At 44.5% G+C, this 23,326-nt stretch overlaps 1 long non-coding RNA gene across 1 annotated transcript; it reads right to left on the bottom strand.

Moving 5' to 3' along the window:
• Positions 1-3,690: 3,690 nt before the first annotated feature.
• LOC115281232 lies at positions 3,691-21,963 on the bottom strand. The gene is made up of 3 exons (XR_003904180.1): positions 21,893-21,963; positions 3,938-4,160; positions 3,691-3,780 (listed from the first exon to the last, which is right to left on the bottom strand). It is a non-coding gene; the product is annotated as an uncharacterized LOC115281232 (long non-coding RNA).
• Between the last annotated feature and the right edge of the window lie 1,363 nt (positions 21,964-23,326).

The following is a 23,326-nucleotide window of genomic DNA, read 5'->3' as shown; positions in this document are numbered from 1 at the left end:
TGTTGTTAATAATCCAAGACGTATATTCTCCCCAACCAAGGGTTTACTTGTTGGTTTGTTTTCAGTGTGGCAACCTGCTGAGTTAGATCCTTTGCTATGAGAAAGAGGAAGGTGGCTGATACCGGGCATGGTCCCCGTATTTGTACCGTATGTTCCCATCTTCACCTCGACTTAATTCACACCCAGAAGAAGCCAGGACCCACTCTGCAGTGCTCGGTGGTCCTATTTTCAAGCCCTCTCTTCCCCCTCTCCCTTCCCACCCAAGAGCATTTCAAGTGAAGGAAATACACAGCACAGGAAAGAGTATATGCCACCATTTTCCAGGGAGCGCCTGGGTGGCTCAGTCATTAAGCATCTGACTTTGGCTCAGGTCCTGATCTCACGGTTTGTGAGTTTGGGTCCTGCATCAGGTGAGCTTGAGCCCTGCTTTGGGTGAGCCCTGCTTCTCTCTCTTTCTCTCTCTGTCTGCCCGTGACCGACTTGCTCTGTCTCTCTCTCACTCTCTCTCAAAAAAAAAAAAAGAGAAAGAGACAAACTTGGGATGAAATCTGAGCTCCACCACTTACAAGCTGTGTGAGCTTGGACAAGTTATAGCACCTGCCTGAACCTCACCTTCCTTACCTGCAAAGGAGGATAGGTTAGCTACTTCAACGCCTGGCTGATGAGGTTAAGTAGGATATTGGGAAGCCTATCTTCTGCTTCCAGACAAGAGACATTAACAAGCCTGACCCTCCCACCGAAAGCAAACCAACAGACAAAAAGAGACAAAATACATGGAAAACAACTGTTTTCAAGACTCGTTACCCTATGCAGCAATAGATGGCGATCCCTGAAAGATGGAGGAAAATGAAGCCAGTGCTAGGATGGCCCCAGCTTGCTTCCTTGCAAAGGCTTGCAGCCTGTGGCATGCCTGGGGAGTTGAATCGTTGAGCTGAGTCTCCAGGGAGACCGAGGCAGACCAAGGCATCTATGGCCCGAGTATGTAGGGCAGACTTTTGGAGAGGAAAGAGCTGCGCATGGAGAGAAGGCCAACGATCAGCAAGACGGTCCTCCCAGGATGAGCACAAGCATGTGAGGAAACTACTCAAAATGATGCAGAGAATCATCCAGAAGGATTAAAAGGAACATTGTCTGGTACTCTTACAGGACCAGGGATAATGCCATGTACCCCAGAGGGACCTCTTGTTTCATGAGCACTGGGGAGGGTATTTGAGAAGGCCTTGCTTCAGCTGTAGGGAACAATTCACTCTTGCATGAGCACTGCTCCAGACCTGCCTAGCAAATCATACATGCAACGACCCAAAACCATCAAGCTGTTGCCGAGAAACTTCCCTGCAAATCAGAAAAAAAATCTCAAAACATGTTTATGGGCGTACAAAATTATCCATCACCCAGCAAGGTGAAATTCACAATGGCTAGCATCCAAACATCGCCAGGCATGTGGTGAAACCAGAAGATATGATCCAAATTGAGAAAAATGAAGAGGTTAAAATCCCCCCGGAACTGACACAGATGTTAAAATCAACAGGACATTAGAACAATTATAACTGTATTCCAGATGTCCAAGAGCTGAGCTTTAACTGAAGATGGCTTTGACTTACAAAGACATAAAATATTTTTAAAAAGAGAGAGAGAGGGAGAGAGAAAGAGACAGATCACCATTGAATTTCTAGAGATGACATATATGGTGTGTAAGATGAAAAATATCCTGGATGAGACTGATTGCAGATTAGACATTGCAGAAGAAAAGATTAGTGAACTTGGAGCTATAGCAATAGAAACTATTCAAAAAAAACTCAGAGAGAAAAACAATGAAAAAAAAAAAGAGTATCAATGAACCAAAGGACAATTTCAAGCAGCTTTATATATGTGTAAGTGAATTCTGAGAGGAAGAGAACAGGTGTGGAATAGGTGTGGGCAGAAAGAACATTTGAAGAAATAGTGGCCAATCCCCCCTCAAATTAATAAAAGCTATACACCTATAGGTCCAAGAGACTCCATTTTTTTCCTAACATGAGAGACATAAACAAGTATATCACAACTAAAACTTGCTCAAAATCATCCAGAATCATCATTGAAACATGTTTAAAACCGGTGCTAAACAGCAAATCTTAAAAGCAGCCAGAGAAAGAGACATGTTATGTGCAGAAAAGCTAAGATAAAGATGAAAGCAGCTTTCTTACTGGAAACCATATAAGGAAGAAGACAGACAGGCCATCTATAGCGATCCGTGGGCCATGCCTTCTGTCTTCCTCTGCACCATCTGCAAAGGATTGACCCTATTCACAAGGGTAATGCTGGTTTTTACTCTTCCCAGTCTGTGGAGATCATAGAAAAGAAACAAAGATTGTTCTAAAGAAAAAAAAAACTACCTGACATGGAAAATGCACACATCGCCTCTGTTCACATCCCACTAACCAAGGACTTAATCCCAGAGCCAAACCTGGCTGCAAGGATGTGTGTAGGCACAGCCTCTGACCTCAGGCAGGAGAAAAACAGAAGACCATGTATAGATATTGTGAGGTGACCGTTGGTATTGGCCACGTTGCTCTATTCCCATTTATTCTTCATCCAGTAGCCTCTTTATTTGGCCGATTAGCAAATATGTGACTACCTCACAAGACTGTAGGCTCTGTGAGGAGAGAGACCAAGTCAATTTGGTATATTTCTGCCCTAGAACTGATTTCATTGATGTTGTTTTTTAAATTACTTTTCTTTTTTCTTTTTTAGTACTGTTTCTCTGGGAAGGGAACAATTTTAGCTCCCATTTTACAGATGAGAACACCCAAATCTGGCTCCCCCTGCACCAGCTGGCTGATTTTGCGACCCGCTGACCCATTTACTCAACACAGATTTGAGTTCTCAGCATTTGCCAACCCCCCCCAAAAAAACCCCAACAACAACAACAACAACAACAACAACAAAAAGCAAAATCCCCAAGCCTGAGAAAATATGGTTTTCAGCAGGACCCACTTCAGCGTGAGTGTGCGACCTATCACATAAACAATTTTTGTTTTCAAACTGAACCATTACAATCTGCTGTCTGATCTGCCCGCCAACCACCTTCCTATCAGGCAGGCAGATGCCTGTGTCATCAGTTTCCCCAAAGTGACATAAATACCCACACCAACACTCAGGAAAACTGGCCATCTCTGCAGACAAGAATTTTTTCTGTTCCTTAAACTGTTTCCCAGCTTGCTCTCAAGCTGGCAAGATGCCTCCATTCAATCACTTGATATTCTGACTCTTCTTACAGTAAACTCAGCAAATAAGCAGCAGCGCGGGCACCCCCTCTCACCGCGTGGGTTCTGGACACATGCAAACGTGAGGGCCTCCAGGGCCCCGCTGTCTTGCAGAAGGAAGATCCTCACGCTTTGGATCTATTTGCTTTCTGTTAAGATAACCACTAGGGCGCCTGGGTGGCTCAGTCGGTTGGGCCTCCGGCTTCGGCTCAGGTCAGATCATAACGTTTGTGGGTTCGAGCCCTGTGTCGGGCTCTGTGCTGACCGCTAGCTCAGAGCCTAGAGCCTGCTTCCAGTTCTGTGTCTCCTTCTCTCTCTGCCCCTCCCCCTCTCATGCTCTGTCTCTCTCTGTATTAAAAATAAATAAAACATTAAAAAAAAAAAGATAACCACTTAAGGTAGCAAGATGGAAACAAAAACGTTGGAAGTATCTATTTCAGAGCTCGTGGTCCTCGCCCCCAGCCACCGAATTGCCAGATGTGGCCGCACCGTCCCTCCTCTCCTTTGCAAGGAAACAGTGGTCTTTGTCTCCAGACACCTTGTGGGAAGGACGGATGGAACAAAGCTAGGCTGGTGCGGGCTGAGTGGCAGGATGGGGAGAGCGTCGGGGAAGAGGGCTCTGCACCCCCGCTCCCGTCGACTTTGATGTTTTGAGGGCCTGGGGAAGGCAGCCAGGGAAATTGAGATACACTCACCCAGTAATTGATTATTCAGCTGCATCTCAAGAAGACAGTGCCTGGCGGGGGCTGGTAGCTACTGTTTCCTTTTGGGGGTGGGTGCCAAGGAAATGTGGGGCAAGATGTAGCCTTGGGGGTTGGAGGTAGGAAGCCATCCAGCCATGGAAGCGCATTGTTCAGGTATTTGCAAGCCTCCTTTCCTCTAGTGCAGTCTGAGATGGGTTGCGGTGTGAGGCAGACCCTGATAAGAAAGGAAAGACAGAGCCGCTGTTGCATGGGTGGAGAAGAAGGAAAAATGAGTGCAGACATTATGGACAAATGGAATTTTTGTGGGCTTAATGAGTTTTCAATTCTGTGTGGGGTGGATAATATGAATGTACCGGAGTTCAGTGTGCGCATGAGTTTTTTTTTTTTTTTAAGAGATTAATCCTGATCCACCATGTTTTCATTCCTTTACATGTTGACTTACACTTATTTTAAAATCTACTACTGAAAGAGCTTATGAAATATTATACCACTGTTCCCCTCGATGCAGTTTTTTGACAGATGAACAAATGTCTGTGATAATTTTTGAGTAATAACTTCCATTGGTTATTTTTCATGAGCATAATGGGCAAACACTTCTAGGCTGGAAAAGTTGAAGGATGGTGATTTTAACATGGTGTGTAGGAGTCTTGCTGGGAGGGGACAAAAATGAGGAGGTAGACCTCATATTTTTCCCAAGAGAAAATTCATGCACACCTTTAAAAATAATTTTAAATCATCTCAGTGCCTGGATTTAATGTTGTTCAAACAATTTCCTCAGTTTGGGAATTCCAAGGGATTGAGCTGTTGATGCTCATTAAAAAGGGAACAATGTTGACCTAGGAACAACCTCTCATTTGCAGACAGGCAAACTGATCCCAGAGTTGCTTCTGGAAGGCAATACAGCTAGTTGATATGGCAGAACCAAGACCTGGAACCCACTACTGTGATTCCCAACTCAACCCCCTTCTTGCGATATTCTTGGATTTGGTGGCTAGAAATACCGGTTTTGGTGTCTGTCCCAATGATCCCTCTGCTAAAGAGTGGAAACCAAGGGTCTTCTGAATGGCAGTTGGCATGCTACAAGATGTAGTGAGTGTTCAGTAAACATTATTAGTCTGAGCTAATCTCAGTGTTAAGCATTTTATATGTATCATCTCCTTTATGTTTAATTTTTGTAATGTTTATTATTTATTATTTGAGAGAGAGACAGAGTGGGGGAGGGGAAGAGAAAGGGAGACACAGAATCAGAAGCAGGCTCCCAGCCATCAGCACAAAGCCTGACAAGCAACTCGAACTCACGAACCATGAGATCATGACCTGAGCCAAAGTCTGATGCTCAACTGACTGAGCCACCCAGGTGCCCCTTCATCATCTCCTTTAAACCTCATAACAATATTACAAGTTGGGTACTTCCATTACCCCCATTTGCAGGTGAGAAAACTGGGGGAGAGAGAAGTGCAGTATTTTGCACAAGGTCACACAGTTAGAGCCTGGCCAACTCTATATTAGTACTCATGACAACTGAACACGGAACCCATACTCGTAATTGCTGGAATACGTGAATGTCTAACATCACGGTTGTTTGGGTTCTCAGATAATGTGGGCTCCAGCTTCAGTAGAATTTGAGCAGAATTTGACCATTATTCCATCTCGGTATCTGACGATAGCATGGATTGCCTCAGTATATAATGAGCTGCACATCACAGAGGGGAATCAAGAAGGTATAGAATATCCACTGAGAAAAGATGCTTCTGCTCTAAGCCATTGACCTTAGGTCTTTTCCAGTATAGAGTGTCTAGATGCTCATGACTTGCCTTTTTGCTTTTGACCCCCCAGTCTTTGCTTTCCCACTTGTATCCCTCAGATTGTGATATGTGTCCGGCATCATTGCCATAAGTATTTTTGCTGTGTTAACCAATTGGCCAGATGACAATTTTGTCACAAAAGATAAAATCAGGAAAAGAAAAGGAGGGACATTCATTAAAAAGGACATAATGCAACATGAAAAATGAATAATAACAAAGACTGTTACAAAATGCAAAATATTTGAAGACATTCAAAACGTATAGTGTATATCCACGGCAACACTGTGCAAATGACTGATTTTGTTTTGTGGACCGTGTACCTAAGCATTGATCTTCAAAGTCTTTCATTCATGATATACTTCTGTGTGCGTGTGGATTCATTGTCTCATTTGGCATTCTACTTTTTCTGTTTTGCTAAAACTTCTTCCTTCATTCAGTGAGATATCAGTTTACAAACACAAAGCTGCACATTCGTAGCTGAGGTTTGTACTGTGTTGTGAAAGCCTTTATACTGTTGTTCATTCTTGGCATATTGTCACATAAGTCAGCAGATGTTCCAAAGTTCCCCAAGAAATGTGGATTTGACAATGCACCACTGTGTGGACCCTTATGAGGGCTGAGATTTATACAATATGAAAAGGAAAGTACTGTGTCAATTGAGAAATTAAACCAAACTGGGGCGCCTGGGTGGCTCAGTCAATTAAGCACTGACTCTTGGTTTCAGCTCAGGTTATGATCTCACGGTTTGTGAGTTCAAGCTCCACGTCGGGCTCTGAGCTGTTAGCATGGAGCCTGCTTGGGATTCTCTTTCTTCCTCCCTCCCTCCCTCTCTCTCTCTCTCTCTCTCTCTCTCTCTCTCTCTCTCTCTCTCTCTCTCTCTCCCCTGATTGATCTCTCTCCCTTTCAAAATTAAAATAAATTTAAATATATTTTTTAAATTAAAAAAAATAGAAATTAAACCAAACTGTCAACTGGTTATTTATTTTCAATTTTTTTACAGCAAAATTGCTGTGCAGCCAATTAGTTATGAGTCAAGGATGCGGTGGCAAGGATGCTTGTGGCAAAACTTCCCAGGACCATTGTGGTGTCTCTTGGTGTCACCAAGGTGTATATGGTCCTGACTGTACTGCTAAGTTGCCTTCACAGGATATGTGAACCTGGAGGGAAGGATTTCTGAGAGTGCAGTGATGCCTTTTCTCAGCCCAGTGAATCAGGCAGCAAACAGCACTGAAAGAGCAAGACTTTTGCTTGAGTCCTAGCTGATAGGACAACATGACCCAGGCTTGGTGGAGGAAGAGGAAACCATACAAAAGCAACGAAACTTTGCTTGGAATCTGCTTGCCACCCAGAAAACTAGCAGCATGGGGGACACACTGATTATTTTAAGAGGAAAGGACTTGGTTATCAAATAAAAGGCACCTTCATTTTGACATATGAGAAAACCAGAGAGAGCAAGCAAATTGCTCTATGTCACATAGCAAGTTGGTGGTAACGTCAGCACTAGAACTTTGACTGGGACACCTCTGAGATCTTCCTGAAGGTTCCTTGCATTCATCCATCCAACAAACTTCTGTGAAAGGTCTTCTTTCCTGTTGTCTATACAGATGATGGAGGTTGAAAGAGGAAGACCCCATTCCCCATTCTGAGAGCTTATTATGTAGCAGGGAGAGAAACATGTATCCAATACAGTAATTTGATAAGACCTTAATAAAGATATATAGTTTTTAAATAACTAGAAGAAGGTGGTTGACTTTCCAGGAAAGGCATCCTAGAAGGAGTCATATTTGAACTAAACTTTGTGGCATGAGTAAGAGTGTGTCAGGTGAGGGAGGGGGTGATCCAACAGAGAAAAAAATATGGCGCAGATACGTGAGCAACTCTGGGGAGATGAGACAGTCTTCACCTCACGTGGATGCCAAGAACAGAGATGGAAAAAGCTTTCAAAAGTAGAAACAAGGGCCACCTCAGAAAAACATTTGGGATGTGAGCAATCTCCTACCAGAGGAATCCATGGAAAGGTGCTCAGTCTGGAATAACCTTAAAACTACCTAAACTACCTGAGGACGTGTCCATCTGACTTGCCCTATCTTGTTGCGCATCTGTGTGATCTTCTAAGATGAGGGTTGACATCAAGAAGAAAGTGGAGGAAGACCGGGGAAACATAGCATTTTCTCAACCATATACTTCCATAGAGGCGGCTATGGTTATGGTCAAAGCCATCTATAATTTAGTGAGACAGTAATCTGAGAGAGACGAGTGGGAAGCCAAGACTCATATCTCAAAAGCCAAGAGGCAAGCGACAGAAAGCAAGTCTTGTGAACCATAGTGGCTGGTTCCATAGGTGTGCAATATTAGTCACTCCACCTGACAATCCAACAGTCCTTTGGGCTGGGCCCATCCTTCTATATGTAAAAGGCTCATTTCAAAAGGGGGCCAAGGAACGCCATGCGTGAAAAATATTCTCCATGTGGTTAGTGTGGTAACAGAATGGATGTCTCACTGCCCACTCTGAGAAGGCCCCTGTCCCTCAAGGAACTGACAAAGCCAAACGGTCTTTCCATCAAAGCTGGGGCACGGTGCCAAGAAAGCCAAAATGAGGAGTTTACAGTTCCAGAAGGGGTCACATGTATCTTTGAGGAGAGAGTGACTGGATTTTCTTTCTCTTTAGCATGTCTCTGCCTAGACATGCTTCATTTTTTTTTTTCCACAAGATTTGCTTCAGGTCAGCTGGAGAGAGGAGTTTTGCTTAACTCAAGATTTGGCACAGACAGCTGGAGTGGAATAAAATTGGAAAGATCCAAAATGTGGGGTCTGGAATGACCAGTCAAAGTTATTCAACTTTTTTTTTTCCACATAACGTCAGTGACTACTCAAAAGGTATTAGGAAGCCTATACTGCCTATAATTATTTGACACATATAGGGAGCTACACAGCTCCCATTTTAAATACATATAAGCTGTTATGGTTGACTTTATGTTAGTCAACTTAGCTGGACCATGGCCCAACATTATTCTGGATGTTTCTGCGAAGGTGTTTATTGGATGAGACTGACGATTTATATTGGTGGACTTTGAGTAAAGCAGATCACTCCCATGGTGTGTGTGGGCCTCATCCAATCAGTGGAAGGCCTTAATAGAATAAAGATTAACCTCTCCCAGGCAAGAAGGGGTTCTGCCTGCTGGCTGCCTTTGAACTGGAGGTGCAACTCTTCCTGGGTCTTCAGCCAGCTGGTCTACTCTAGACTTTGGATGTACCAAGCCTTCACAATTGCATGAGCCAGTTCCCTAAAATAAATCTCTCTTCAGTTAATTGAGCAATACATGATTGATAGATAGACAGACAGACAGACAGACACACACACACACACACACACACACACACACATCCTGGTGGTTCTGTTTCCTTGGAGAACACTGACTAATATATACACATGCATCGTTATGCTAAGGACTTAGTATATATCAGGCAATAGGCGAGGTTATTTATATCCATTTAATCCTCATAAGTACTTTATACTGTAGCTATTATTATCTCCATTTTACAGATGAGAGAACTGCAAAGATTAGATAACTTGCTCACAGCTTATAAGAGACGGGGCTGGAACTTGAACTCAGGTCCACGTGACCAGGAGATTGGACTCCGTTCCCTAAGTGATGACAAGTAACTAGGCAAAATGAAACAAATTAAGTGGCAGAACATGTGAAGGGGAGAAGATCCCTAAGTGTGGAATCACCTCCCAATAACCACCACCAGAGAGATCATCTGCAATTGGAAGAGACAGAGCTTCCCCGGCCAAGGGACTGCCCCTGGCAGAGGTAAGCACAACCCTCATCGCTCTCGCTCTGTCTCTGCCCATTTCCCGTACTGAGGTGATGGCTTTGTGCTGTTTCTGGACGTGCCCTGGAAACTCATGGCAGCCCAAAAGGACGACAATTAGGTTTCCCATTCGCCTCTCTCACGACATCATCACTGACTATTTTTCTCTGCTGAAATATTTTAGAAAATGATCCCAGACAGATTTCTGGAAGGCACAGGACTTGGACATTTTTAAAATGAAGGACATTCCACTGAGAGCAAGCCTAAATATTCACTCATCCAAGGAAGTATGTTCTTGAGATCATACTGATGGGGACTAGGGGCTGAATCCCAGCTCTGTGATTTTAATCTGGGTGGACATGGATACGGAGCAGTTGCCCAAGTTTCTCCTCATGTCCCCAATGTCTGGCTTAGCTAAGGAAGAGGACAATTAGTCAGCCCCTACTTCCTCTACCCTTCCTCTCTTCAGCCATGCCCTTAACTTCTCCTCAGCACATTGTGCTACCAACATGACGGGGAAGCCTTCACCAGCTTTGACTGGGAGCTACTCTTGACCGTTCCTCTGCTTTGAAATAATCAACTCAGAGTGAGTGCCCCAGGAGGAAGCCATGGGGGTGCCTTTGTACCTAGAGACAAAAATTCAATTATTGCAGCATTGGCATGACCCCACCCACCCACCGCATTCTCTGTTAGCTTAGGTAATCAACCGAGTGTTGACCAAATGATTGTCTCTCTTGCTTTCCTTTGTGTGAACATTTATTTCCAGCATCCTCCAGAGTTCCCACTGATGGGTTTGCATCCCATACGTGTCTCAGTGTTCTCCAGCTTTTATTCTGTTTTGTTTTGATTTCTCCCTTCCTATAGTCTTTAACTAGTCCCTGATGGTGTGTGTGTGTGTGTGTGTGTGTGTGTGTGTGATTTCATATCACGAGAATGGTGTGGCCATGGCAGTGAGGCATTAGGGTGTTTCATAAATCAACCACAGTTTGGAGAAATGATGACAAGTGTGATTTATAGGCTATTTCAGCTCTGATTTCCATATAGCTTTTCTCTGATTCACAATTATTCCTTGGAGGAGTAGAAAGTAAAAGAAAGTACAGTGTGGGTGGTAGGTTCCCTCCCCAGAAACTCACAATAGTCATCATCTCCATATAGAAAAGCAGATATTTATGCTTTCCAATGGATGAATGTTACCCATGGCAACTGGGAAACTGTCAGAGCTGGAAGAAGTGAGTCAACTGAAGTTCATTTTCTCTTGACCTGGGTAAAGCAAGATTAATTTTACATATTGGTCAAGAGAATGAGAAAATTGCCAATAATTCATGGCATAGTAAACCCCTAGCACGTAACTTAACTATCGATATATAAATTATATATATAATAAATGTTGATGATCAACTTTTGTTTACAATAAGTGGAAGCAGAAAACATCATTGATTTTACCAAAAGGCACTTTTTTTTTTTTACAAACACATATGATTTTTGACCTATTGGCCTAAGCGAGAGTGGATGATACAACTTATCTTCCAAAGTAGGACTTTTTAAAAGTGAAGGGGGGTGTTTCTAACTATCCCTGTCAACAGAGGCTGTCTCAGGCAAATTGGGGCCTGCAGTGAGTCTTATCACAGGTCATATGATCATATGATCATTGCATTCACTGCCTCATTACCAGTTTCTTAAAAAGAAGGGATCAAGATGTCGTGGTTGACTTTATTGAGAGCATGTTTTATTCCCTGCGATGGACTAAGACTATGTTTGCATTGAATGAATGATGTTGGAAATAAATTCACTCAGGTACCTGGCCTAGGTAAGAACTCAACAGATTATACTAATAAGCATATTTTAAATATAAATATGAATATAATCTACCAGGCTTTGGAAGACCAGCATCTTTTGCAGATGCTCAAAATGAGTGGGTTTTGGGGACACTTTAAGATTTTTTTATTATTTTTGGGATGCCTGGGTGGCTCAGTTGGTTAAGCGTCTGACTCTTGGTTTTGGCTCAGGTCATGATCTCAGTTTGTGAGTTTGAGCCCTACGTCAGGCATTGCAGAGCCTGCTTAGGATTCTCACTCCCTCTCTTTCTGTCCCTTCCCTGCTTGCTCACTGTCTTTCTCCCAAAATAAATAAATAAACTTAAAAACTTTTTTAAAGATTTTTTTAAAATTCTTTTTTCCAGTTTATTCCTTTTAGTGTTTTTTCAAATGCAATCTTACAGAGAACCCCAGTGTATAAAAGTGATAGAAGCAGGTATGTATGGCTTGGAGAAATGGCCTGTTTGCATTTGTGGTACCCCTAAAGTTTAGCTTCAGCTCCAAATACTTGACTTGAGCAAAACTCAAGCTCTACAAGTCCAGATAAACCCTGATTAAAATGTGAACATACCAACTAAACACGATTTGGAGGAAGAATCCCAATATTTTAGGCAAGTTCAGAAGGGTATTAGAGGAGAATCAAGAAGAAATATTTGGCATTCAGTGGTTTTTTGGTTTTCGTTAAAGTTCAATGCATATGACACCACAAGTTGAGTCCTGAGTGAGCCCTTTAGCTGAACTCCAGGAAAAGAACAGAACTGAAAACAAACAAAAAAGACCACAGCCGTGTGCAGCATTTATCTTCCAATGCTTTTAGACCCAAGAAAACATTCAGTGGGAAACAGCTTTTCTGAATGAGCTCTATGATTTTTCTTAGACTTGTCCTTCTGTCTGGCCAAGTCCTTGCTTTGTGAGAGCTGGAGCAAAGATGTGGACTCAAAGACTCATTCTAGGAGAAGCCTCTTGCCCAAGTCTCACAAAGCCAGAGTTGTCTACAGTGGGGCAATGCTAATATTGCAATAGGACTGCACCCAGGAACTTGCCAAGCCCTTGGCTCCAAGAAGCAGTTGGCCAATGGCTGCTGCTGCTTCTTCTTCTTCTTCTTCTTCTTATGTTTTAAGTTGTATTTATTTATTTTGCGAGAGACAGAGACAGTGTGAGCTGGGGAGGGAGATAGAGAGAGAGGGAGAGAACCCCAAGCAGGCTCTACACCATCAGCATAGAGCCTGATGCACGGCTCAAACTCATGAAACCATGATATCACGACCTGAGCTGAAACTGAGAGTCAGATGCTTAACTGACTGAGCTACCCCAGCGTCCCAGTCCAAGGCTTCTTATCCATCTCACATACTCCTTTCTGTCTCAGTGGATCTTGAAGCATCACTAATGCTACATAACAAACTACCACAAACTTAGAGACTTAAAGCAACATGCAGTTACTATCTCACAGTTGCTATGAATCAGGAATCCAGGCACAGCTTAGCTGGACCCACTATCACAAGGCTGCAGTCAAAGTGCCAAGCAAGGCTGAGTGCTCCTCTAAAAAGTTCAGCAGGAGAAGGATGGCTTTCAAGCTCATGTGGTGGGTGGCAGAATTTAGTTTTGCAAGATTGTTGGACTGATGGCTGTGCTTCTAATCTCGCTGTTGGCAAGAGATAGATCATCCTCAGGATCTTGCCCTATGGCCTCACGATTAGGGCAACTCACAACATGGCATCTTCCTTCATCCAAGCAGGAAAGGAAGCCGAGAAAGAAAACGTAAAACCAAAATCACAATCTTTTAGAACAGAACCTGAACTTAGAAGTGAATATTACCACCTTTGCCATATCATGTTGGTTCAAAACAAGTCACAGGTACAGCCCACATTATTACACAAGAATAAGAATGTGAGTACCAGGAGGTAGGGATCGTTGGGGACCATCTGTGATCCATCAGCCACAATCAGAGTTTGCTGTTAGGGATGTACTGGAAGCAGAGGAAAAACCAGACATCAGTAAATTCCCCAACAGCATTCAATCCTGTATCTCTAAACTACCTTCTAGCCTCCTCATATGCCATTCCTCTTACATAAGTCTTTTCTGCCTCCTGCAAAGACACCAAGTCTACCAACCCTTGGGCCCATGGTGCCTGTGCTTCTCAATCCCTAGACAGTCTTCTCAGCTCTACTCAGGCCCTTTGTTGAAATGTCACCTCTTCTCAAAGGCTTTATCTCAATACTTTGGGATACTTATTTCTTGAGCTCCTACTATGTGTGTTAAGCATACTACGGGATTCCTCTCCACAAAAAAAAAAAAAAAAAAAAGGAAAAGAAAACCAGAATCTTTGACCTCAAGGAATTCTCTGTTTAGTGAAAGGGACAAATAAAAATGACTAGCACTCAGCACAAATAAAAATAACTGTTGCAGTCTGCTGTGGAGAAGTAAGGACAGGTTGTAGAAATAGTAGTTATGGAAATAGGAGGTGTGACTTGGTTGGAAGAAACCTACCAGTTTGCTCATAATTTGAAGCCAAACTCAGCGTGGCACAAGAAGCTTTCACAACTGGTACCTTTCCATCCCTCTTTCTTCTCACCATGTGATACAGGCACAAAGAGGAAAAAAAAAAAGACAGATGTGGTTCTACTCTGTGCTTGTCCACAATCCCTTCTGTGTGTTGTTCCCTCTGCTGAAAATAGTCCTTCTTGCCATTGAACTTGTATGCATCTTTAAGAGTCAAATCAAATGCTACCCATGTCCTCGTCTGCTTGGGCTACTAAAGCAAAACACCAGAGACTGGGTGGCCTACCCAACAAACATTTACTTCTTAAAGTTCTAGAGTTGGAAGTCCAAGGTCAAGGTGGCAGCAGATTTGGTTCTTGGTGAAGGTCTTCTTCACGGCTTACAGATGGCCACTGTCTCACTGGGTCCTCATATGGTGGTGAGAGAAAGCCATGGTATCTCTTCCTCTTCTTAGAGGGGCACTAATACCATCCTGAGGGCCTCAGCCTCATGACCTCATCTACACCTCATTACCTCCAAAGGCCCCATCTCTTAAAACCATCCCATTGAGGTTGGGCTTCAACATACAAATTTTGGGGAGACACAGACATTCAGTCTATAACAATGTCTTTTAAGAAGCCTTCTCAAATGCCTAGAAACTGAAGCAGACACATGTACTGTGCTTCTGGAATCTTTTTTATTTCACTTGGTTAGCAAGCACAGCATGTATTATCATTGTGAATTGGACTCTCTTTTTAAGTCATGAGCACTTTGGTGGCAGACTCTGTCATCAATGCTGTCTCCACGGGGCAAGGTGGTCACCCAGCTGTGGTCAATGAACACTTGGGAAGAACACAGAAGGGAGCAGGGAGGCTCTTGTCTAATACTCAGGCTATTTCTCACTTACCTCAGTCTTTGCTTTCAGCTCATGTGAACGCCAACTCAATATTGGGCTGCCCGAATCTCAGCGGGAATGTTTGCGTACCTGGATATCTCATAGTTGGTGAGAAGTTCCAACATGTCCACCCAGAAATTAGAAACCTGAACACCCATGACTCTTCACAGTGCTTAGTATGTTATGGTTTTTGAACCACAGTCTGAATTGGATACATCTGTCTCCAAAAGAACGTAAATTCTAACATGAAAGTCGGGAAGGAAAACAGTGTCTTCACATTTAGAAGGCGGGTTCCTGAAGTGTGAATTTTTCTGCCTGTTTAGGATTGCTTCCTTAAGGTTGGGACACCCAGGCTGATGCTTTTTCACTCCATCATTGGTGTTCTTAAAGGAGCTGCTCATTGCCACGGTTCTCTGTGATCTTTAAAGTGCAAGCTTACATTATGATCACTTTTATATGCAATGTCCAATATATTTCCATGTAGGGAAAGTATGCCTTTCCAAAAACTTGAAAATAGAATTTAATATGTTTTAGAAAGACTCCCTATATGATTATTTCTGTGCTTTAAATCTAGCCCCTAGTATTGATAGTGATAATAAAAATAGGGATAATGATAATTACCATGTTGAGCATTGACCATGTGCCATGAACTCTAGCATGTGCTTTCTGTACAGAGATTGCGGGATATTTTTGCAATTTTACTTGCTAACACCATCTGAGGTTGATATACTTTTCAAAGAGATGCCTGGAGGCATACAGAGAAGATGTAAATGTTAGGGAGATCCAGGAAGAGGCCCCCATAGCTCACTGGTGGTTGGAAGCCACCCTCTGTTTTTCTACTTCATTCTGTCTCTTAACATATAATCCTTGGGCATAAAGTCTTTTGCTTCCAATGAGAAATGAAATAAGCACACACTGTAGAATCAGTGCCTTACAGTACGATACAGATGGCCAAGAATTATGTCTTCTTTGAGGAGAGATTGCAATAGAAAGCAGTGAGAGAAAGAACAGACTGTGGGAGGGACATTGGATGAGGACCCGGGATGACTGAAGAGGAAGATAGAAATCATCTCTTCCCCCATGAGCAAATGAGCCAGATAATTAATTGTGACATTGTCCTAAACTCTGGTCCTGTTATGTATTCCTTCACTCCTTCACCAAGAATTGTTGCATCTGACCATTGTATAGCATTAAATAGAATGCCTTCAACAAATACCCCTCAACACCACATAAGGAAGTTTTTAAGAACTTCTTTAATAATTCACCAACAATCCATTCTATTTCTACACATGGGTTTAAAAATCTGTTCAACCTGGCTGGCTCAGCCGGTTAAGCATCTGACTTTGGCTCAGGTTATGATCTCAGGCATCTGCAGACATCTCCAACTGTCTCACCCCTTCTTCTTATGTAACTGAGGCCACATGAGCCCGTGCCAGGCTCTTGGACACTCTAATGTCATTGATAAAAGAATTTAAAGAGGCTTTGGTTCAATATGTGATGATCTGACTCTACTCAAAGACTCAGTTCAGAAAGTGAGGTTTCTGTCTGCCCTATCCCAGCACCCACTGCCCAGCACTGTTTGGATATAGGCAGGAGCCCCCATCCCCAGGATTGTTGCCATGCACTTGGTGTTTTCCATTCCACCTGCTTGCCCCACCTCCAGGGACCCAGTGCCTGCTGGCGTTTCTTGGTATTGCCTCTTCTTGTGAGAACACATGGTGATGTGGAATCTATCATCACATTCCCTATTTTCATTATATATATATATATGTTCAAATATACATATATTTAAGAAGTACTCTGGGCTCAGAACTGCTTTGCATTTTTTCCTTTCAACAAAAATTAAACTTTCTTCTTCTTTTTTTGAAAGCAGGCTTCACGCCCAGTGCAGAGCTCCATGTGGGGGGCTTCAACTCATGACCCTAAGATCGAGACCAAGAGTTGGATGCCTAACTGACCTAAATTTTCTTTTTGAAGGTGTAAAGAAAAGCTTCAAACTAAATAAAAGGTTCTGAATGAGACTTTGAACAGTAAACTCTTAATGGCCAATGGATATTTGTTAGTATGGATCTGAAACCTATAGAACAAATATTCCACATGTGGCAGAATAGTGAATGCCATGAGTGCCAGGGCTTTTTCTAGAAGATGGAAACTAATTAATGTGCATAAAACTTTGGACCATATAGATTCTCCTCATCAAGAAAGAAACTAAACAACAACAACACTCAGAATATATAGATATTCATTCTCAATGCCAGTTTCAATCAGCAACATTTAGGTCATTGAAATAGAATGTCCAATATAGAGATAGATAGATAGATAGATAGATAGAGAGATGATGGATGGATGAATTGATGGATGGGTTGATAGGTGGATGGATGGATGGATGGATGAATTTATGGATGGATGTATGCATGCATGGATGGATGGATGAATTCATAAATGGGTTGATGGCTGGATGGGTAGATGGATGGATGGATGGGCTGATGGATGGATGAATAGTTAAGTAATGATTACTTTTGTTTGAACTGATGTTTTCCTTCTCCATTACTACCAGAACTTGAAGTCATCTTAAAAGACATGACACACCAGCTAAATATTAGAAGAGAGATTTCAGTATGAGGAGCTGTGTCATTCTCTCCATGTGCAGTCACCTACCAGTAGGGTATATGGAAACTGGGAGAAAGATGCTATTCCCACAGGACAGGTGCACTACTCACTAGGATGTGGATGGAATCAGGACCCTGGTCCTCATAGCCCTCTCACTCCTCTTGACTCTGGACCCTTCAAGGAGTCAAGGGTCTAGTTTGCTTTCTCTGCCTAAGAAATCAAGAGCATTAGAAACTCATAGAGCAGAAGTGAGGCTACTAGGAGGAATTCAGCTACCTATGTCCCGAGGCCTGAGCCTGGAGGAGTATGTCTGACTGCCTCCTCCTCCCTCCCCCCCAGAGGCTAGCCAAAGCCCATTTGGAGTGAATAGAGACAGAGTCACTGGGAAGGGAGGAGGAGGAGGAGGTGCCGACAGTGAGTTATAGCTTGCCTATGCACTCAAAGTGGCAGCTAAGGAAAAGAATCTGAGAGGCAGGCCTCAGGGAGGTGAAGACGATACAGAAAGTCAACCGGGGAGGGCAGGGCGGGAATGCGGAGGGTGTTTCACATTAGATTAATAGCGGTGAAATGGAAAACATAAAGGGGTACGCACGAGTCATGGGAAATGAGCTCCATATAAAAGTTAAAAAATTGCCCTTCAGGTTGAGAAGTTGGCCTGCACACGAGCCTCCCACCATGATGATACATGAGCTTTCTTTGTAAGGAACCCAGGGGGAAGCTTGGGGCAAGCAAGCTCCCGTTTGCGCAACTTTGCTCAGAATATGCAACTCGTGCTCAGGCCAGCCTCCACCCTGGGACCCTTCTGCAGGCGCCAGCACAGCCCCATGCCAATTCAAATTATATAGCAAGGCAGTATTCTTTAAGCACCTACCATGCGCCAAACTTTTTCACCCTGTAAGGTAGGCCCTCTTATCCCCATTTCCCAGGTGGAAAGAGGAAGGCTCAAGGACGGGTCACTTGCTCAAGGTTTCATGAAGGATCCAAAGCACATCAAGATTGCAATACCAGCAAGCACGGCCATACCAGGTTCCAGAGAGTCTGTTCTTTCCATCACAGTCTCTCCCTAAATTACAAAGCAGCAGGGGGCTGAGAACAAGGCAGGAGAGCAGAGTGGCAAGGGGGAGGTTTCTAAAGGACTACTAGGGCTTCATAACTTTAACACAAAATGAAAATGAACCATGGACGGAAGGGGGAGGGGGTGGGAGGGAGGGGGTGATGGGCATGGAGGGGGGCACGTGTGGGGAAGAGCACTGGGTGTTATATGGAAACCCATTTGACAATAAACTATTTAAAAAAATTTTTTTAAATGGCAATAGGCCATATTAGAAGACAACTTGGCACAAGTCAGTCCTACACATCTTGTGAGAAGAGATATTGACTGCTTTTGTTACATACCATCTTATTAAAGCATTTATTTGTCTTTGAGAGAGAGAGAGCATGTGTGCATGAGCAGGGGTGGAGCAGAGAGAGAGGGGGACAAAGGATCGGAAGCAGGCTCCGTGCTGACAGCATGGAGCCCAATGTAGGGCTCAAACTCATGAACCATGAGATCATGACCTGAGCTGAACTCAAAACCATCAGAGCCACCCAGGTGTCCCTACAAATCACCTTTTTAAGACTGTGTCATGAACAGCCTTGGAAAACACAGAGAGTATCTCCCTCTGGAGCAGTGGGCAGGTCTGCTTACCATCCAGCACAAAGATTCAGGTTCTCTAAGCTCACAGTTCCTCTTCTGTCACATACCCTACAACTTGTGATGTGGCACCAGACCCTCTTCACATTGCCCTGTGGGAGCCAGAGGAAGGGACGTGGACATGAGCGTGAAGCTTGATGCTGGCGTCTGTGCCAGGAGTAACAAAGTTCCTTATTGCTGGCCCATGAGTCTCAAGTCTCCAGCCAACATCCACGAATCCTGGGCAGGAAGCAGGGTAGCATCTCAGACTCCACAACACTGGACGCTTCCCGGGGAAGCAGGGAAAAGACAGAGAAATCCAGATCCTGGATACTCCTGTCTACTATCCCCAAAACAAGGTGCAGGGGCCCTCGCATGGCACATCAGAAAGGGTTCAGATACACTGTGCATCCTCAGGCTGTGCAACCTAAGAAGCATCTTGGATATGACAAGCCACCGCACCAGGCTCCAGGTCCCGAAAGAACACCATCTGTCTACCATACAATGGGGGCGCCTGAGGAAGTCCTAAAGAGTGACCCACACTCCTGAGAGCTTGATGCACGTTATTTCATCGAATCTTGGCAATAACTCGACACCCGAGGAATTACAGCTCTCAGAGAGGCACCTACCTCCCACGGATCACAAGCAGGTGCCCAAATCCTTCTGCACCATGCCTAGCATTAGCATCCTAGAAGATGCCTTCTCTCCCGCCAGTGAATGCATCACTATCCCTGAAACATGGTGTTTTTTTCAATGCCTTCAAAAAATTCTTTAGACAAAGGACTATGTGCTCGTAATAAGAGGCAATCGCCATTCTAGGTGGGAAAAAAACACCTCTGTTTAGTTAATGAGTAACACTTGTTCAAACAAAGACGCTCTCAGGGGCAAATGCAAGTATTTTTCCCCCTTAATTATCTGAAGTCCATGTTAGGGTAATCCAAACCTCCCCACAGCGAGGATGCAGTCTGCATAACCCCATTCCATGCTTCCCCCCTTTGCCCAACTCCAGGACGTATGAGGACCTGGGAGTGACCCTGGAGAAGCAGAAGACTGACGCCAACAAGCGTGGACAGTGGGAGTGCCTTTTGCTGGGCCAGGAGGTAGACCCGGCCCCTCAGGTCACGCTAGTCAGCAGGAGGCCAAGGTGCACAGATGGGCCCGCCCCCGGCTTCCGGTCCTTCCAGGACAGTGGGCCGTCCATCCTCAAGGTGTCCTGCCTTCCGACAAAGCCCACTGTGGGGAGACGACACTGCACAGCCCTTCTGGAAGAAGGGGGGAGCATACAGGCACTGTGACCAAAAAGGTGGGACCCCGGGTGTACCTGTCCCCAGCTGAGGGACGCAGGAGAAGCCCCTCAGCCCTGCGGAGATGCTCATTCCACAAGCAGAGGCTTGCAGCCTCGACAGACTGTCATCGGCTGGGAGAATGGTGGCAAATGACGGGTGACTGTCTTATTCCCTACGGCTGCCCTGACAACGGACAACGAAGTGTGAGGCTTAACACAGCAGATGTTGGTTCTTTCCTAGTTCTAGGAGGCTGGAAGTCCAAAATGAAGTCACTGGCAGAACTACGCTCTCTCTCCTGGTTTCTCTCCCCCAAGGAATGCACACCTGGCTGGCCCGTGACCTGCAGCTACTGACCCCCTATCCCTGATTCTATTACCACATGGTCGTCTTCTGTGCCCGAGTCTTCCCTGGCCCTTCTCCTCCCTGGGTCCTTTCTCCTCTTCCCATGCTTATTCATTTTTGAGACAGAGGGAGACAGAATACAAGCAGGAGAGAAGCAGAGAGAGACACACACACGCACAGAATCCAAAGCAGGCTGAGCGGCTTCACGTGCTGAGCTATCAGCATGGAGCCCGATGCGGGGCTCAAACCCACAGCAGTGAGATCATAACCTGAGCCAAAGTCGGATGCTTAACGGACTGAGCCACCCAGGCATCCTTATCCTCTTCTTAACTTATGTCTTAATTGTACCTGCAAAGACCCTATTTCCAAGCAAGGTTACATTTGCAGGTACCACGGGTTAGGGCTTGCCTGCATATCGTGCAGGGACACAGTTCAATACACAGCCATTATTAACGATAAAGCAGCAATTTGTGAGCAATCCAATTATCCTGCATCATATACCCAATAGAACAAAATTAGATGAAGGTCATCTTCATGCATTTTTACTCTTTCCTTGTCCGCTACAATATAGGCATGCCCGCCTACTCACCACCTTAGGGACACTCAGCATTTGTACATTATAAATATTTTTTTGTTCAACGGCCATCGCCCACCCACTCACTGGCATGTAAAATGTATGTGGGGAGCAGTTTTTGTCTATTTCCCTCACCTCAGCTACACCAGCGCAGTCCCTGGAAGGTAGCAGAAATCTAATACATGCCTGCTGAATACACAACTGTATGAAGGAGAGGACTCAGAGCGTGGGGAGCACCCTCACAGCCAGGCCTGGGGATGACCCCTCCGCCAGCAGGCCCTGGCTCGTGTGCGCCGTCTCTTGTGTGTTGTGCATCAGTATTCGGTCCTTGTTAAGAGAGTGGGCTTGAGAGTCAGACCACAGGGGTTCTAGCTCTGTTCCTTCCCCCCAGCTCCTGTGTGAACCCTCAGCGTGTCACTTAGCCTCTTTGAGACTCACTCTAATGCACATGTGTGGTCTGGCTTCACCACATTGTCATATAAATTATCCCTCTAACAAACATTTATTGAATATCTTGTCAGGTGCCACAGTAAAATGGGGTAAGGCATACAAAGCACTTAGCAAAACGCTTGGCACATTGGAGGTACTGGGTAAGTGGTATTTTGCTCAACTGAATACCTTACATGCAAAGACAGAGCAGATGAGGAGACCCACCAGGTACAATATGAAGATGAGCAGAGAGACCAAATGTCCTCAGTATCGTTCGTCACAAGGCCAAAAGTGCCCCACTTTTGCTGCTGTGTGACCAGAGAAGTCTCCACTCAGCAGCTGAAGGAGGCTGGGAGGGGTGAGGGGGGAAAAGAACGTGAGGAAATATTACCGGAGGAAAGCATTATCTGTCGGCCTTCTATTGGAAGGCTGTGTTACGGGGTAACAGTGTTGGCATCGTTAATTCCAGAGATCCCAATCCTATCAGGCAAAAGGCAGTGTTAGGAAGGTGACAAGGACACATGAAACAACATAGACTTCAGAATCAACACTGGGTACAAACATAGTTCCTCCCACTTAACTGCAGAGGATGGGGCGCCTGGGGGGCTTAGTCATTTAAGCGACTGACTTCAGCCCAGGTCATGATTTCACGGTCCATGAGTTTGAGCCCTGTGTCGGGCTCTGTGCTGACGGGTCAGAGCATGGAGCCTGCTTCGGATTCTGTGTCTCCCTCTCTTTGCCCCTCCCCTGCTCATTTTCTCTCTCTCTCTCTCTCAAAAATAAACAAACATTAGAAACATAAAATAAATCCAAAAATAGAGCAAATAACCATATTCTAAGTGTAGGTTCATGGGGGTGGTGATATGGAATACCACATCTACGGAACACCTACTATGTGCCAGGTCTACTGAACACCACTATGTGCTGGATCTACCACACTGAGCACTCTATGACATTACTTTACATAATCCTCACATCAACTCTTTGTGAGTCAGGCATCAACATCCCCATTGTGCAGATGCGGAAAAGGGATCCTGGAACAGGAGTTAAATTTCCCAAGGACAACCAGCTGCTGAGTTGCGCATTCCTTGCCTGCATTCCTCCGGCTCCTGACACTCCATACCCCTCCCGTATCCAAGATTCCTGGGTGTGGAATTTTTGAACCTGAAACAGGCCAAAGTTCTAATTGGGCTTTCCGTGTGTGAATGTCTCCTTGGCCATTTTTATTTCATCACTTCTTGTAGGGCAGAGTCATTTGAGTTTATTGGCACAGAGGACTTCTGAACAGACACTGCCTTTTGATAGGACTCCGTTCCGTCAAAACAGCATTAATGACCTATCATTTTATTAAGGGAAGGAAGGAGACCTTGGCACAGTGAAACTGAACCGGGGTGTCTAAAGCTCAGCTCTCTTGACGTTTGGGGCTGGAGAATTCTTTCTGGTGGAGGCTGTCCTGTGAATTGCAGGATATTTAGCAGCATCCCCCAGCCTCGGCCCGCATACCAGCAGCACCTCCTCCCCCAGTTTGTGACAATGAAAAATGTCTGCAGATATTGCCACAGATCCCCAGGGAGGGGGCTGGTAAACCTCTCCCGATTGAGAAACAGCAAACGAGACAAATATGGGTTCAGATGCTTAGTCTACAACTTTCGTGGCTTT

This window comes from Suricata suricatta, chromosome 16, assembly GCF_006229205.1.
Source record: "Suricata suricatta isolate VVHF042 chromosome 16, meerkat_22Aug2017_6uvM2_HiC, whole genome shotgun sequence".
NCBI classification, from domain to species: Eukaryota; Metazoa; Chordata; class Mammalia; order Carnivora; family Herpestidae; genus Suricata; species Suricata suricatta.
The sequence above is the reverse complement of the archived record's forward strand: the minus strand, read 5'-3'. Positions and strand labels throughout refer to the sequence as shown.